This window comes from Phalacrocorax aristotelis, chromosome 1, assembly GCF_949628215.1.
Source record: "Phalacrocorax aristotelis chromosome 1, bGulAri2.1, whole genome shotgun sequence".
Classification (NCBI taxonomy): Eukaryota; Metazoa; Chordata; class Aves; order Suliformes; family Phalacrocoracidae; genus Phalacrocorax; species Phalacrocorax aristotelis.
The window spans coordinates 105,703,969-105,722,788 of NC_134276.1; the positions used below are offsets into that span (position 1 = coordinate 105,703,969).

At 40.4% G+C, this 18,820-nt stretch overlaps 1 long non-coding RNA gene across 1 annotated transcript in view; it reads left to right on the forward strand.

Annotated features, from left to right (window-relative positions):
- LOC142061004 (uncharacterized) overlaps positions 1-18,494 on the forward strand; it is a 48,517-nt gene extending 30,023 nt beyond the window's left edge. Inside the window, exons 2-4 of the long non-coding RNA XR_012662009.1 lie at positions 13,114-13,167; positions 14,248-17,657; positions 18,033-18,494. This is a non-coding gene — a long non-coding RNA (uncharacterized LOC142061004). The remainder of the gene's footprint in view (positions 1-13,113; positions 13,168-14,247; positions 17,658-18,032) is intronic.
- Positions 18,495-18,820: the final 326 nt, after the last annotated feature.

The following is an 18,820-nucleotide window of genomic DNA, read 5'->3' on the forward strand; positions in this document are numbered from 1 at the left end:
GGGACTTATGAATGGACTCAGATCGCTGTCAGTCCATCCTGGCAGCTATCTCTATGTGATGCATCTCTTGAGCTCTGGCAATAGAAACTGCATGGAGCTTTTAAGGTAGAATCAGGTACAGTGGAAAGTTATTTACCTTTGACTTAGCCAAACTTGTGTGAATAATAAATGATCTGGACAAGACAGACCAAGAAACATTTCTGCTGAAATTGGGCACGAAATTTCTTTGCAGTACTTTAGTGTCCATGAAAACTTAGAAAGCATTTCATATCCACTTATGTTGTTGAGGTCCAAAATGGTTTATAGGGACAAGTAATCTTAAACCAATTTATCTCATTTTCTCTACAGGGTTTGCTGTATTTTGGATGTTTTCTGACTGAGCTGGGAGAGAAAGAAGGAAGTAACTTTTCTTTTTTGTTTTATTGGATCTTACAATGAATTTTCCAATTATGATGGATTTGCAGTGGATTTTCAGCACTCATATGGCTGCTGAGTTCTCCAGAAGTCAATGGAGCCAGCATAAACATCTGCAGAATGGAACCTGCTACCTGTACCCTGGAGATCATCCTTGATTAGTAATGGTAATGATTTGTGTTCATCAGTGGGCAGAACGCATCTATAGAATCATAGAATCATAGAATCGTTAAGGTTGGAAAAGACCCTTAAGATCATCGAGTCCAACCACTAACCTCTCACTGCCAAGTCCACCACTAAACCATAACCTCAAGCACCACGTCTACCCTTCTTTTAAATACCCCCCAGGGATGGAGACTCCACCGCCTCCCTGGGCAGCCTGTTCCAATGCCTGACAACCCTTTCGGTGAAGAAGTTTTTCCTAATGTCCAACCTAAACTTCCCCTGGCTCAGCTTGAGGCCGTTTCCTCTCGTCCTATCGCTTGTTACTCGGGAGAAGAGACCGACCCCCGCCTCGCTACAACCTCCTGTCAGGCAGATGTAGAGAGCGATAAGGTCTCCCCTCAGCCTCCTCTTCTCCAGACTAAACAACCCCAGCTGCCTCAGCCGCTCCTCATAAGACTTGTTCTCTAGACCCTTCACCAACTTTGCTGCCCTTCTTTGGACACGCTCCAGCACCTCCGTGTCCTTCTTGCAGTGAGGGGCCTAAAACTGAACTGAACTGAACTGAATCTACGATACAGATAAACAATCTGTTCTTCTCTAAATCACTGCTTGTGGGTGTGAAAGAGATTGTTGAAGATTCTGTGTTTTGGAAAGCTTGGTGTAGCGCCTCTAGCTGAAGTATAAGACTTAGTCCCTCAAATCCGAGTTTCTGTTGCCTAAAAATGTTTACTGCATAGATATGCAAAAATGTATAACACTACCCCCTTGACTGTAATATACAGTGGAAATGTAGCTTTTGATAATCTTTCTAAGGTTATTAGCTTTGTGAATTCTTAGATAAACAAAACCGTAAGCTGACTCTTAAACAGCTACCCTTAATTCGCAAGCAATACTTTGCACAATCGTTCCCAAGAGAAATAGTATTATACTGGTAACAGGAAGTCACAAGTCATTTATGGTAAGGTTTGGTCCTTGACTGTAAATTCACTTTGAGCAAAGGTAGCATTCTTTCATCTGTCTGTAATACCACCCTGGGTTTGAATTTGAGATTTTGGGTGTTACAGTAATGTATACCTGTAATAATGCATTGCATGCACATTTACTGGGCGAATTTACATCTGAGATTTGCATGGTTTTCAGTTTAGTTTACACCCAGAAGAAGAGAGGAAGCAAAGATTATTTGAAGAAGAAATATTTTGTTATCATGCCTGACCAGCCTGCCTGCTCTCTATGATGAGATCACTGGCTGTGCGATGAAAGGGAGAGCAGCAGGTGTTGTATACCTTGACTTTAGCAAGGCCTTTGACACTGTTTCTTGCAGTATGTTTGCTGCCAAATTGGTGAGATCTGGATTGAATAAGTGGGCAATAAGGTGGGTGGAAATTTGGCTGGACCGCTGGGCTCGAAGGGTGGTGATCAGCAGTACGAAGTCCAGCTGGCAGCTGATTACTAGTGGCACGCCTCAGGGATCAATACCACAGCCAAGACTGTTAATGGCTTTATTTACAATGTGGACAATTCAACTGAGTGCGTGCTCAACCTGTCCCTTCCAGAGTAAATTATTCTGTGGCTATTTTCATCTGGGGATTCACAAAATAGGTAGGGCTGAATGCAATCAGATGTAATGTGCTTGTGACACAGTGAATGCGCTAGCTCTCCTTGCTTGTAAGAACTTATTTCAGAATAGTTCTTGACAGAGTGTAAGTGTGGATTCAATAACACGCTGACTTCATCTGCACCATAGCATGAAAGAAGTGGTGTAGGACCAGGCTGGATGATTCTGTCCTAAATTGGTATTACTCCAGTTGGCTGGTTTAGTACTCCTGGGGCTGCCTCTTATGTGTAAAAAGAATCAGTAAGTAATGGTATTTTCTCTTTTATCTGAAGTGGTAAGAGCAGGCAAGGTAGATAGCCTTAGCGTTGCTTCTGGTATTATTTTCCTGTGGTTCAGCATCACCCCCAGAGCTCTGCCTACTCTTTCACTGGCCAATGCATGTTTCTCTAGGACCTACCCCAAAACCTAGTTCTGCCATTCTTTCCCAGGACAAGAGTGATATTAACACCACTGCTGTGGGCATTTATATGAGCAAAAAATATTGCCCTGCAATAGACAAGCCATTTAGTATTTGCCTGGAGAAGAAAAATTCGATATCCAGAAGAGAGGTGGCAGCTGGTTTATGTCTTTACTGGTTTGAGGTTTGGAACTTTTTATTGGTGGTTTTTGTGGACCTCTGTACCAAAATAGTTGTATTTTGTCCTCAAAGCAATATATGATTTGGGGGGGGGGGGGAAACTCCCTTGATATTTTATCCATTGGCTAGTTATTACTAGACACCTATTCCCACCTGCTGCTTTATAAACTACAGATTTAAAGCACTTCAAATAGACCACAAGACACTCATCTTCCTATTTTCCTGTTCATATCTTCTGTTTTCAGTGTGCCTGATGTATGCGATATGAGTCATCCCTGTCACTTTTACACTTCCTGACTACCAGCAGTTTGGGATGATACTTTTTTTTTTCCTCTCAGCTGACATTTTCTTTGGGAGTAAGGGGCAGGGATATATTTTAAAGTAAATTTAGTGTTTAAAAAGGTTGTCAGAATAGCATGGGAACTTCTCTCCTCAGTGAAATCTGAAAAGGCACAAATTTCATCTGTTTCCTGCTGGCATTATTCTATTTTGACCTGAAAGGAGTAGGAAGGCTTTTCATTTTCCATACCATCCGTGTTTCTCCATCCCACTTTTTCCTTGCCTTTGCCCTTCCAGGTTTTATTCCACTGTTTCTATTTTTTTATTTCTTACTCATTTCTTCCTCCCACCTATTCCCCCTTGCACCTTTCCCCATCTGCATTCCATGCTCCATCTCAATTTCTCAACTTTCTTCTGATTTCAACCTTTTACCCACTCCTAATTCTTTTCTTTTCTTTCTTGGAACAAGGATCTAAATTATATGCCAAGAGAAGGCAAACATCTCATCATATTGTAGAACCATATTGTCCTTGATGTCTACGGGCAAAAACACCAATACGTGAGTGGTCTTCTCTTTCAGCTGGAATATTTTTCCCCTAGATATCTTCTATATTTTTGGTTACATTTTTGGATGGAGGAAAGAAAAAGTGAACAAATATAATCTGCAATATAAAAAAATGTTACCACTAATATAAAAATGCTACTGCCCCAAATATACAAATCTGCAGTATCAAAGCCTTCACTTCTTGTTCAGTTTTTCATGCTCATTTTCAAGTGCAGCTGCTACTGAGATGAGACTGGAACACAAAACCCACAGCAAAGAACAGACACAATTAATCTTAAAACAGTGCTAGGCTGCCATATTTGTAAATCTTTATAACAGACAGTAAAATATATAGTTTATCATTCCATATTTAGTCAGCCATTTTGTTTCATTTCCAAAGACACAAAGATCCACAGCAAAGATGATTATCACGTGTGTGATGTCAGAGAGAGAGTGCATTAAGCACAAACATTTAGCATTCACCTAAAGAAAATTGTACCATAAGAAGTGTTGGTTTGCCACATCTGATAATGTCCAAGTCTTCTACAAGCTAGTTAAGTAATGCAGAGTATTATTTCGGAGAAACACTTCTTTCTGTAAAAAGTAATGGCATTATTCTTTCCTTCCCCATTCCTATTCTAAAATATATACATTTTTAAAAAAGCAAGATGGGGTTTCTTTTTTTCCTTAAGCCATGATTTATATTCTCAGGTTGTGGGGGTTTTTTTTTGAGTCATTTCTTCTTGTGGAGGCAGAAAATCAATAATCACCTTCAAAAAGAATGCATGTCAGAACCTGACAGAGTAAAATGTATCCTTGCCATGCATTCGCCTCATATAGACTCCACAATGCTACTACTGTCCCTTGTAACCTCAAAAAAAAGAGAGAAAGATTGAAATCCAGAGAACCTCAGTCTGAATATTGGACTTCTGATGTACTTTGAAGCCAGCAATTCATTAAGTGTGCCATTCTGGTACTGGAACAACCTGTAAAACATTTACTCTCTCTAGAAGTATTTATCATGTACTGACAGGAACAATGAAATATGCCCATTTTTAGAATGCCCTAAAAGATCAGTTTCCACTTCAACACTCACCCACAGCAAAGTTTTATGGCACGGATGGTGCTGCCTCAAATAAGGACTTGCCAAATAGACAAGGTTCTATGACTGGACTGGATAAAGGACCTTCCACCCACAACTTCCATTTGCCAGGACAGGAGCTTCACGTTTTCAGCTGGACTTTGCAATTGATGCTGAACACTCTGCAGGTTGATTTCAGTCACATTGCTGATCTAAACAAATCCAATAACTAGATAAGCTATGCAGCTTAAAATGTTTTTATCAGGAGAGTTCCCTATAAAAAATTCAAAAATGTTACGTCTGTTTTATTAACTGCAGGAGCTTAGGGGGACTTTTACTAAAACAGTTGTACTTTTACAAGCTTGGGGAAGGGAAGGGGGATTTGGCCTCTCCTCCAACATGCAGCCTTATTGAGCCCAGCAAAGCTCATTGTTTCATTGCTCAGAGATAGGTACCTACCTGTGAGCACGTGCTGTTCTTTTCCACGGGTTTGTTCAAGTGCTTGGAGTCGTGCACTTCCTTAAATGCTTTCCTGAATCAAAACTCTGAGATGACATTCTTTTACTTGACTCGGTCATTTCCTATTTGGCTGCACTCCTCCTCACAAAAATGATTGGGTTTGCTCTCCAATGTCTCAGCAAGCAGTCAGAAATGTCTCCACAAATCTTTGGATGCCAATACAAATGCCAAAAGTGGCAAAACAAAGGTACTCCATAGCACTTTAGATTGGCATTTTCACTTTTATTGAAAAACCTCATTCTTTTTGTCAACTACGTTTGTCCATTTTGATTTATTTTCATATGCACAGCTTTTAGGATCACAGCAAAATATGATTTACAAAGTCAGATCCAACTAACTGTAGATGGGAATATCTAGAAAGCAGGAGCATTCTCAAAGCACTAATTTTAAAAGATTCATTAGTTGTGAAATATATCCATTCTTCTTGGCTTGTTCCTGGTTTTCTGTTCACTTCTGTTATTTAGCTCAACACAGCACTTGCCTCAGTGTGAACTCAGTCTGCCCTAAAGAAAAAAAAAATCTGATTGCTCTGACTAATAATATCTTAGTAACAGTAAGAGATAATATCTTCAGTTTGTTATGCCTGCAAAAATGTCCGGGCCAACAGGACTGCCAAGGCTCATAAAACTCTTGCGTCACTACCAATTTATTGGCATGAATCTATCATATCTTCCTTTGATGTTTACTGGCTCATGCCAACATTAACTTCCTTTGGTTTTAACTCTCTGTGTGTGCTTAGGCATCTTTTGGTAGTGGATATTTTTAGTTTGTAATGTTTATGTCTTCTTTTTAATGAAACTGATGTACTAGATTGTCTTCAGATTTGGTGCTCTGAAAAAGAGGGGGTCTGCTCAGGTTGATAAGCTCTTTTCTTTTTGAATATTGAGATTAATGTGGACTTGAGCCTAAAAAGATATGCTCTGATATTTTCTTACTTGACAAATAATGTTTAAATGTCATTACTTCAGAGAGTCAGGTTTTGTTCTTAAAAGGCCTTGAATCTCCTGCTATGATGAGACCCAGCTCTTTATAATACAGAATGTAATCAGCCACTTTCCATTATTATATTGTATGACAGTATGACTTCATTCCTAACACAATTTACTTAAATTGTACATTTTGGCAGATATGTGCATGAGACTAGAGGAGCAGAATTTCTATTCAATCACATCCTGAAACAATAACAGATTGTGTTGTAGATCTAGCTATGCTGAAGTTTCCAGCTCTGCTCATAACTTACTGCACATTATAGGAGACATTAGGAAAATACACTCGGCAAAAGACTGAAAAACACCCCATGATATGGCCAGAAATGACATGCATAGATAAACAATTTGATTTGTGATGAAGAGGTTTACATAGCACTGCTACCTAGTCAACTACCCAGAGCTCAGTAAACATGTCTGCTTGTGGTGATTCCAGTGACACTGATGAGAGAAGACAAAAAATTCCTTAGTGAAAGACCCCTTTTTCTTCTACTGTGCTCCATATACTGTTTTCCTTAGGATAAGTGACAAACACAAAATGTGATTCTTTCTGCAGGCTGCAAACTGTGCAGGCACTGTGGGGGTTTTAGGAATGATTTGTGTCTGCAAATGTGTTACTGGTTGCTATATAGTAATGAAGACAGGTCAGAGGAATCCTCCTAGCGCTTGGAATTAAGTCTTCTGAGTGTCTGAGGAATCTCCATTAACAAATTCAGAGCAGTCCCTGAGATCTCTGTCTCCTGCCTAAACACACGGGTACTCACATGGCAGAACGCCGCTGAGGATGATGCAGGATTGTCAACCACAGACTTCAACTCCAACCCCAAGGAGTACTGGGGTAACTTTTAAGATATATTGGGTTGAGGGACAAATTCTAGAACTTGAGAAAATACTCTGTGAAATGTCAGAGTGTCTGAAACCTGCATCAGTATTCACATTTCACCCTTGCACTTCCTTTTGCATCTTATCATTGGGCATGTCTGTTCTAGATCTAACAGCTTTGACTAGGATAGTTTCAACTTCAGTTAAGCCAACTTTAGGCTGATCACAAGGCAGAAACATTCTATGTGAAGCATCAGATGTAATGCTTTCTGTACTTTGGTGGTAGAGATTAATTACTAGCACCAACCTGAAAGCATTATTTCTTCTCTACAGCATCTAAAAAGCAAAGCAAAAAAAAACCCACGACCAAACTAATTCCATTCTGCAGACCTTGATTTGGAATGAGCTTCACCAATTTTCTGAGACCACAAATACAACCCAATATGCTCAAAACATGGGATCATCAAACTCTGAGTGCCATAGGAAGAAAAGGTTATCTCATATTCAGTAATATTTCCTCTTTTCTTGACTTCCTGATTTCTTTTCAAACACCTGTTCAAAGAAAAGAAGAAAAACCCCAAAACATAACACTGGCAGTGCCACCTGGGTGGGCAAATCAATAAAGGACATACTTAAATTCTATTGACTTAAATCTGAGTTGGGCAATATAACAAAGTACACCAAAGATTCCAAACCTCTGACCAGAAAAAAACTCAAAACATGCCAGGCTTTAATGTCTCTGAATAATCTTGTGTCTAAATGCGTGTTTGAATGCTCATGAGGTCAGAGATTACACAGGGTGAAAGACAACCCCAAGTAAAATCAGAAAATGTCTTACCAAAATCAGAACAGGAATTTACATTCCAAATATAAACGGAGAAAAACTGACTTTTCTAAGTAGGTAATTGTTGACCTGCAACAAGTGACAAAATAGCTGCAAAAGCAATGGGCAATAACAATTACCATCCTGCTTTGGGTGGAACAGAGACCCAGTTTGGCCTCCCATGGGTTGAATGACACTGAGTAGTTTTGACTTTTTCTTCTACCATTGAGATCCAATGAAAACTTAAGGACAGACTTTTAGTCTCTGGGCTTCTCTTTTGTTTGTGAAAGACAAACTTCAAAAAAACAAACCAAAGCAATATTTAAATGTAAAATTATAAGTGAAAGAAGTAAAGGATAATGAAAATAAATAGAAAAGGTATTGTTCCCTCTATTGTCTGGTATATTTCAAGCTTAAGGATCAGAAATCAGGAGCCTGTGACTGTACCTGGCTTTCGTTATTCAGGTGTTACTGAGAAGATTTCCTGGGGCCATCTTGCACTGACTTGGAGTCTTTGGCATGAAGTCTACTGCTTTGCCTGCTCAGAATGTGAAAGCAAGAGAAACCAGAACTGGTTGCAGAGGTGCAGCAGCCAGTCCCATTCCCTAGAGATGAGGGAGATAATCATCTCCCTCAGACACAGCTTCTTAATTCTTCCCAAGAACAGCCTTGCGTAGGTGCTCCTTCCCGCACTGTGCCACTGATCAGAACCGAGCCTTCAAGACTTCAAGAGCTAAATTTGCCACTGGTAAGGCTCCTGGCAACAAACAACAGCTTGTCCTCTAGTCCAGTAGATCTCTTGTCCATAGTGGTACACAACAGAGCAAGAACCCAAGATGACCTTTCCGTTAGCAAAGTCCTCTGAAAGGGCAGTGAGGTCAGAGAGGCCTAAGGGGACCAAATTTTAGAGGACCTAAAATGCCAGGAAGTGGTATTACCACATCTTACCATGACCTTTGCTAGTTTCTGCAGTAGTTAGGCCTTGAGCCAACAAACTACTCGTATGGCTGTTTAACTACAAACACACAAGCACCCACACTGCAGTCAGTAGGATTATTCTTATGTTAAATACTGACTACAGTAAATGGTTAGCTGGCTCAGAGCCAACCTACATTTGTTTGTCACAAAGGGCTATTCCTTTAAAGAAAGCAACCACATTTAGCAGCAGAAGAAAAGGGCCACTTTGGGAAAATGGGAAGTAGGACTCTACCTGAATGTAGAAACAGGGTAGGTTTGACTACTTTGGCCAATACAATAATTTCTTTTAGGATGGGTTGACTACCCGGGACTAACTTATAGGTGGTTCTGTTAGAGGTCTCATCTGCCCACTGAAAGCGTGAAATGCCATTGCTAAAGAGTCAGTCATGTCTAATGACCTCAGAAATCATGGATCTGTGTCACCTGGGGCAATGGAGCTGTTTTCCATCCGGTTCTGCCATAAATGAGAGCAAAAAGTGTTAAGGTTTGTCTGGGTATTTCTTATGTTTGAGTTTTCTAGTGTAGTAACCTATATTTAACTTTAACTTTCAAAATTAAAAGCCTGATCTTTTCAGTTCCTATTTCTACTAACAGTCCCTATTCATTTAAATAAATATACAGATGGAAAGCTATTTTCAGAAGTGCTCAGCATTGGCTTATATTCTGTGGAAGTCAGTAAAACTCCTACTTATTTTCACTTGGGAGTAGAACCCTGTCAACTCTAAACAGTTTTGAAAAGCACAACTTAAGCATCATTTTTACTGAATTCTGCCCAGGTATAATCATGAAGAAATGAAGTAAAAACTTTTCGTTAAATATGTCACCATATTTTCAGTCCACATTTTCTGCTTAACATGGGTGCCTTGCCTGCACAGGCAGAGACATACCACAGAATAAGTCAAATACTTCCAATGGACACTGCTGATTAATTCAGGCTGCTGTTATGACATGTTATGTAGCTCACAAAGTTTACCTGAAGTGTGTTTCTAATATACCAGTCATTTGCATCCTTGCTGTTACACATAAGTCCTTTCCTTTTTCAGATGCGACATCTGAAGGAATTTAGGTAACTTATATGTAAGCTTGAGCAATATTCCATTAATATCCAACTAAAGACAGTAGATGATGCAGTTTTGCAAGAACAGAGAAAAGCATCCTTAATCATAGCAATTCCCACTTATACCTTTATATCTGTATTCATAGGTATAGATATGTACATGGACATATGTATTTTGGTAATTTCAGCACACTGGTTTTTACTCTTTCCCTCTAGATTCAGGATGTTTCCTGAAGAATGAGGCTGTGGTTCCATCATAATTAAAGCCTACATAGGTTGGGATGACTGCACAAACAAATCTTACCAAAAAACGTGTGTTTCAACCAAATCAGTTAGGAGTTGACTCAGGACTACATACTGGTGCTGGGATAAAAGGTGGAAAAGCCTGGCCGAAGACAGGGGCATGGGTGACCCTCACACTGGTTGGTTTAAATGGCTGTGGAGTTGCACCAGAACATCTTCAGTGTTTCTTGATGTGAACTGGAGACTGCAGGATTGTTCCCTTCAAATTCTGCCTGGCATCTGCTAGTTAATAGAAAGGCCTTTGTTGATCACGATGAGACCTGGATCAGCCCGCGAGCATCTAATAAGAACAATAAATGTCCTGCTTTCTTAGGCATTTTTCATAAGATTAAGTGATCAGTGGTGGTTCAGCCAGTTTTGAATGTCGCTGGGGCTGCTGAAATGCTGATGTGTTGCTTCCAACAGCCCACATGATTAATGGGGGTCAGGGCTGTTTTCCTCATCTAGATGTATAGTTACATCAATAACTACCTTAACAGATACATAGTTATAAAATACACCATAGAGAGTGTATTGCATTTTATATATCTCTATATATTTAATATAGTTATGTATATAAAGAGTTTCTGGGTATAGATACAACATTTAAGTGCCAGGAGGAGGGGAAAGGAGTAGTTCCTTTCACAGTGTGACAGTAAGAGCTGTATTACATGTGATGTAAAAAGTGAAAGAAGCCAAATGGAACAACTTAGAAATTGGACCCACTAATGTTGGATTTATCTGCTTAATTTCCTGCACAATTTTCTTCTGTTTGAGACTTTAGAGGCTGAACATCAGTACTTATATCTGTTTATTATTTTAAATATATTTAGGTTTATAGCTATGGTTTAGTAGATATACTATACAGCTATTATGATAGAAATATTTGCCCATTATGTTTTGAGATGCTGCTAATTCCAGAATTTTCTCTGCTGTAAGAATCTCCCTTTCTGTCTCTGAAAACTGAATTTGTATGAGGTTTTCTGAATGTATTATGTTCAAAATTTGGAGCAAATGACAGACATATTTGCCACCTCAGCTGTGCTGTACAACCCCCTGCCGCCTCTTCAAAAATGAGGTTTTGGGTTTTTAATTTGAAAAACAATTGAGGCTTCATTTGTGGCAATGAATGTGTAAGTAAACTATGTCAGGGGATGTATTTGAAATAACCTCCGTGATTTCAGAGTAATTTCTCACATTTTCAAAACTGACTTTAAATGAAATTAAGTCAACTTCAGACTAATCACTTTTGAAAATAGGACTTTGCAAGCTTTAACTGGATATTAGCTTTTACAGCTTGCTCTGATTCCCTCTATGATTATGTAGTGCAGTAGCTCTTAATAAACTGAACCAAGCATTAGTTCCCGGGGAGGTCTTTCTTTTGTGTACAAAGATAGGCTTTCATACGCAGGTGTCAGAATCTGTTCTCTCTACTGCACTGTGTTCATATTTTGAAAAAAACCAGATGGTTCTTCAGATGTCTAACATGACACTGATCCTCTTTAACTCCATGTATTTCCATGCTAATATAAAAGCAGCCACATCACTTTCAAGGCTTCACTAGTAGCTCATAAAAAAAAAGGCAAAGAATAATGTCAGTGTCTCTGTTACGATGAATATTTGGACGTTCACACCTCTGCCAATGGGTGCCTGACCGAGCACGCTGTGTGAGCTGCACAGGTGCTGGTGCCTGGGACCCAGCCCCAGCCCAAAAGTAGGGAGGGGGCAGCCCTGCAGCCCTCTGGCCCCATTGGGTGCTGAGGCGGAAGGCACAGCGTGTGTAAGCCCTCCGCACCTGGTGTGAGTGGGTTATGATGCTGAATCTATGTGTTAAGAGCTGGTTAGAGGAGCTTGCCAGCATGCCAAGTCTAGTTTTATAGCCTTTTTCAATGGAAGCAGCATTGTCTGTACCAGTGGGGGCCTTTCACAAATCCTGCTATGGAGGAAGGAAATTTCACCTACTCTCCTACTCTCAATATGTTTTTGTGTCTGTGCTATAAGTCAAGGAAAGATATGTCCATTTTCTTGTGTGTAAAGGAATAAAGCAGATATATGCCAAATGAACTTGAACAAATATTTTTAAATCCTTTTGCTGAGAGAAATTGCAGGGTGATTACAAAACACAGAGGATCTAAGGATGGCATTATTCTTGTATACAGAACAATCTGCAGTTCTTCATTGCAATCCCCCACACCCCCTTCTTCAATGCAAAACCATCCATTACAGAGCTCCTGCAGTCACTGATTTATGTGCTTGTGATCAAACTTTCCTGCTTCTAATACTGTGAGCATTTTATAAAAGATGGTTGCAATTCCTAGATGGACTGAGCGTGTCTGTTCCTGTGCTGTTCTGCAGCTGCTTTATTATGCTCCTGGCCTCTCATCAGTGATTTCAGTCTTACTATGACACTCTACAGAAGTTAATCTCTTGGAAGAGTTCATCTATATTTTGATGATCACCTAATCTGCATAGCTGCACTGTGTACTATGCTTTGTGATAATGGACTGTGATACCAAAATCCTGATAGCTACCCTACAGCCATTTTCGAGACTACATGAGATGATACCGGTCCTTGTCCCTGAGCAATATCAACAGTCGCACCAAGCAATCTGATCTGTACTTTCTCATGTGTGCATATTAGCCTAGACTTATTATTTCGAGCCCCAGCTAATATATGAGAAGGTGCTTCACGCTCAACAGTTGCATGCAAAGTTCTGAGGAGGGCACCGAGTCAGCTCGCCTGGCAAATGTGAATTACAGCTGCGGGGAGGGTCCAGAAGAACCATCAGTGAAGGATGTAATATTTTGAAGCTTCCTCCTCTTCCCCCTTCTTACATTTTACTCTGCAAAATAAATTTACTTCTAGACAGTAACCATAGGAGGCATTAGCAATCTCTGCAGCATGTAAAAACATAGGAAGAGAACAAGAATTACTTTTAATTTAAAACGAATATGTTTCCTTTATTTTCAGGTCTACCACTTGACTTGAACGGCAGATCTTGAGGAAAAAAACTACCAGATTTTAGTAAGAGGAATGAAGGGAGATTTCTTTTTGCTTTCCACTTTGTTTCCACTTTAATAACAACCTCACACATACAGGCACTGCACCGGCTACTCCATGACACTCTTTCAGTCTCCTAATATGAATCTGCAAATGGTGAGCTCAGAGAGTTACAGAGGCACACTTTAGCCTTTCCCTCCCACTCCTCCCACCACAAGTGCTGCCGCAGCGTGGCACTGGGAACGCAAACGTACCGGTGCTGTGGAGGGTGACGGCAGTTGTCAGAGTGAAAACCCCAGTCACTTACAGAGAGAGCGTCTGGGGCTACAGCAGCGTCACCGTTAATTACAGCTCCCATTTCCATCGCTCCAGCTGGAGCCACAGTCTTTCAGGTAATGCTTTTAGTCTTTCAAATGACTGTATAGGGAGTGAAGAGACAGAAACCTGTGGCACCTACACACCCAGCTGCTGCTGAAATTATTGCACCCGTGTAACAGTTTCTCGGATTGGGTGCTTTTTGTGAAGGCTTATGGCTCGAGAGACTTCCTTGTCACCTGGTGGAGTTGCGTTTCAGCTGAATTTGTCACTTTATAATGTAGAGGCCTCAGACTTCACTTACTCTTAACAGTCTCTGTTGACTGCTTCAGATTTTCACAGCCTTCAGAAAAGCTACAATATTTTTTCTCCAGGGACAGTTGAGGAAATGCTATATTATGTGGTGAGTTAAGCCTCCTGTAAGCAAGTTAAGGAATGGGGATGCTTTTATTAAAGTTTCTTGACAACTAGCTGTTCTGTACTAAGTGGGGTCTGCTACTGTTCTTAAATTTATTGGTTTTAATTTTACTACTGCAAACTAGCTGAGACCTTCAAAATTGAGTCGGGCATTGTATTTCTAGGAACAGGTGGTAGGATGGGTCTTTGAGCATCCCAACCTGCTTTGTTAGCAATTTCAGGATGCTGAAAGAATCCAAATAGCAATGCATTTTCTCATTCTGTACAAATGTCTCCAGTTAACTGAACCGAGAATCTAAGATATATTTTATTTATATATATACACATACATACACCATCTGCTAAATTTCCTGTTTCTATTTTTTATTTCAGTTCCAAGACAGTGTTGAAACAAAACACCACGTCTGACTTTGTACAGATAGTTCCTTTTGCCCAGCTAGCAACCTCTTTTTTATCTTGGGGCCCATTCAGACATCCATGGAAGGTTTGTGTGACCTGGAAAAAGTGGAAGCCTATTCAAAAATACCAAGATTTTTGTTTAATAACTTCACTACCTCCAGGTGCAGTTGGTTGATTTATCAGCAGAACCCTTCTCTCATGTACAAAGTCTGTAAGGGAAATAAGGTTTACAGTAATATGTGCAATCTCATACTACGGAAGAGGAGGTAACAAGAGCCCAAAAGCTGAGAGGATTGTTCGGGGATTCCTGGCCTTTGGGGAGGGATGGACAGATGTCAGACAGCAGGACAGCTCTGGACGAAGATACAGAAGAGCTAGATCCCATGGGGGGGTACCTGACAAGGACAAAGCTCAGGAGCTGTGTCTGCTGAGAGAGGGGCAAAGCACAGGGAAACACAGGATGGGATAAAAATAAAAGTAAATCCTTGAGAGAAAAAAAAATTACTTAATGACTTTTGAATAGTGCTAAAAAAGCTTCCTAGTGCACTCAGAGATTGAGAGAAATCAGAGACATCCTGTTAGTTGCCTCTGTTTTTGTTACATATTAATGATTGGGGATATTCACACCACAAACTGCAATGTTGTTTTATCTGGAGTGCAAATCAGAGTAGAACAAGCTGCTGAAAAGAGGCTGAGAGTACCATAACAATCTCATCTGGTGGCCTTCATAACATGCAAAAAGCACGTCATAACTTCCAGTTACAGGGGTGCAAATAGCTAAATGTCATTTGCATTGTTGCTCTGGAGTTCCTGTGGGTTACTCTCAAGGGTTTGCTTTAATCGTTTGGAAATGCTGATTGTTCTCTGAGCGATGCTAAACACAACTTGCCTGAAAAGAAATTGGCCTGTTGTACTGCAGGGTGATATTTTTATTTGTTAGGAGAAGCGTGTTGGTATTGAGATGTTTGCATGTAGGACGGTGAGGAAAAACACCACCAGAGAGCCTGCACCTGCAATACTTCACTAGTAAATTGACCACATGAGGCATGAGGCCAAAAATATCAATGAAGATTCAGTGCATGCAGTGGAAACAAAAAGGAATAAATGTTAAACCCTGATTCTGCTAGGAATATTTGCATTATGTACTAATTGGGTAAACAAAACCAGGTACAGAATCAAGTGAAGAAAGAGCCATCATGAAGGTCTCCTCTCCACTGACACCATGAACAAGCAACAACAGCTTCTGTCAACAAAGGGAGAAGCCATAACAACACCGTATTTTTTTTGGTACAGAGTGATGTCCATGTTCACATGCTGATCACTGGAGCAATTACTGTTGTTCACATCTCCATTTCATTTCCTTGGCTGAGCACTCCTGGGATTTTGGACTGTGATTTCATTATTCACTTGGCTCTGCCATTTGTATTGTGTACCTGCTCCAGTAGATATCATCAACTCTTAATACTCCTGCGCTATGCAGAACAAATCATTTGCATTTGAGTAGGTCGCTATGGCTACTGGCTACCTAACTGTGTACTGCATCTGTAAAAGCCAAAAACTTTGCAGAATTCAGACAAGGATCAACTGTTCACTATTTGAAATTGTATCCACACCCATTGTTGTTCCTAACAGCACATACTTTGTAGGGTTGATTAGGTACAATCTCTCTCTTCCTATTTTGGATTAATGTTTAGAGAGTCTCTTTCTCAGGGCTGCAGGCTGACTCCAAAGGAAAAAAAAAATGTCTCTAGAGGACACTTGCATGACAGTGGGCAGATTAATTATACCTGCAGTGGTTCAAGGTGTGGCATAAACCCTAAAGGTTTTCCATTAAAATTAATTCTTTGTTGTTTGAAAATACAAATTCCTGCTGGAGTTGTCCAAAATAAATCTGGTAATTTATGCTGTAGTAGTTTTCAGACTACAGAAAAACTCCTTAGCTGGGACTAACACAGAAGGTGCCCGCTCAGTAGGCTCCCAGTCTTTAACTTGCAGAGGTTCATTCAGAAATACTAACCCTAGTGCTTTGTTCTGTTCCCTACATGAATCACAAAGGCAGGGAAACAGTATTATCCCCAGTAAAGAAAATGGTGAACACTGAAACGAAGCGACTCCAGAAGGAGAGAGTGAGTCAGCATCAAAGTCTGGACCAAAACTCAAGTTTGCCAACTTGGACCCCTCTCCTCAGAGTTGAGAACAAATGGAGAAAACATCTCTGCGAAAGCACTGGCTGTAGCATTGTACTGAAAGAATCCGCCTGAGGAACCATCCCTAATATGAATAAAATACAGCGGACAATTGGACTAATAACAATAATTTTTGTTGGTGTGGATGAAATAAGTTTCCAGGATCAGAAATTCACTGAACATTGGTAAAATGCATGTATTCTGTAAAACACTTGCACATATTCAGAGACATCTGGCAATGCCATGAGTGCATCCATGCCACAGGCTGCCTGTTCCCCCTTCAGGAACCATGTACAAGTCCTCCCCTTACAGCTCTCTGCTGAGAGATCCATGGGAACATCAAAGGGAAGTTTATTGCTTAAAATTAATCAAACACTGTTCCAAAGACTGTACCACCTTTGTTTCCCCCAGCAAACAACTTAAATTGCCCTTTTTTTTTTTTTTTTTTTTGGGGGGGGGCACTGGAGAATTTAAAAATTTCCTTCTTTCCTCTTCATCAAAAGAACAGACTGTTTTCCAGGAGAAATCATACATCTGACCTGACCACGCACTGCTCTGGTAAGCGTGGCAGCAACACACAGGTGGGGTGAAATAGCCATTCACTTATTTACCACTGAATTTCATTATGTTATGAAGCAGGCTGAGGTGTTTTATTGTCTACTGTAGAATAATATAATCATTTGTGGGTAAGGTCCACTTCACAGAATCACAGAATCCCAGGTTGGAAGGGACCGCAGGGATCATCTAGTCCAACCTTTCTAGGAAGAGCACAGTCTAGACAAGCTTCATGAATATTCAATGAGAAATTGTATGGCTGAACAATGTTTCCCTATGCGTAATATATTAAAATAAAAAGGCTGTAAAATAATATTAGACATCATTTGCACACAAAGATCCACAGGCAGAGCACAGAAGTGGCCAAAAAATGAAACCTGACGTGCATGTTTTGTCATCATTTTGGAAGTTATCACATTAAGACTGAATAACAAAGCTCAGCAATTAAAGGGAAAATCATATCTGAACATAGTTTGTGATTATTTGCTCAAAGCATTTTATTAGATTTGAATGTAAGCCCTACCATTTTGTGATCCAACCTGTACTGCTTTCTTCTTCAGGAAGACGATTTCCCTTGTTTGTTCTGTTGTGAGGTGGTAGTAGTCTTCGTGGTACTCCAGCTATGGCGGCTTCCAAGGCCTGGTGAGGCTGAATTTTTATACTGAGATGACAGGTAGAGAAGGCAAGGAAAAAAGTATAGTGGGCCTTCTACACAGATCCTGAAGGAAGACAGAAAGTGGAAAATAGGACAAAATCTCTGGTCTGGGTTTTTTTTTCCCATCAGCAGCTCACCTCCAAACTTTGTAGACATTGCAAACAGTTTTCAAAAAGAGTCGTTAGTTACGACCTTTCAGCGTGGCTAACTTAATGAAATCTTAGCATGTATTGTCACTGGTTTTTGGCTATTGTCACTGGTTTTTACTGGCTGTAAATGGAAACACCTATCTCATAGAGGTCTTCCTGTACCTTTGACTTTTCCCCACCTTTTCACTTGAGCCTTCCTTGCTCTCCCTCCAGGTATGCCCCACTCTTAGCCACAGGCAAAAGGGACTTCCTACCTGCCTGCCTGGCCACCGTGAGGAAGGAAGCGCGCTTGGCTCATCCAGAGAAGCAGCAGCTGAAATACTGTTTGATTTCAGCACTGGGAAGAGTGATTACAAAGGACCACCAAGCCAACTTATAATACAAGGGCTACACAAATCTATTTTGGTTTTCTGTCCATCCCATCTGGAAGCCTATGGGTTTTTTTTCAGAACTTGCAAAGCTTCCTTCTGATTGCCTCCATTGTTTCTGCAAAGAATTGTTTTTGAACGACCTCCATCAGCTTTAGGAGGATGTTGCTTATTTGCAACTGCGGCGCTGCCTTTCCACTGGCTGAGTTTAGAAGCCAACTGTTTAGAAACATTTGCGCAGCAAATCCTTCCCTAACCCCTCAAAGCCATGTGATCATTACCCTAATAAGCAGATAACAGTATTAAATTCTTATAGCTAAGCCTGCCATTGTTGCTGTTTAACTCATTTTAATTTACAGGTTGTGTTGTGTCAAGGGTGTATGTTTCTTAAAAGCACATACTAATCGCACTTGTTGGATATATTTCTCACCTCTACGTTTGGGGGTCAGGGGATGGCCTCATCTGTTATCTGCCTGTCAGAGAGATCTCAGATTCAGTAAGTGCAAGTCATGCAACTCCCCAAAGCTTTCCCATGTCACCAGTTCATTCATTTGTACAGCAAGATCCATGTTTGGATGAGAATGGTCTTCCAACTCTAGGGCCTGGCTGTGGGGGTGTGATGCACTAAGGTAC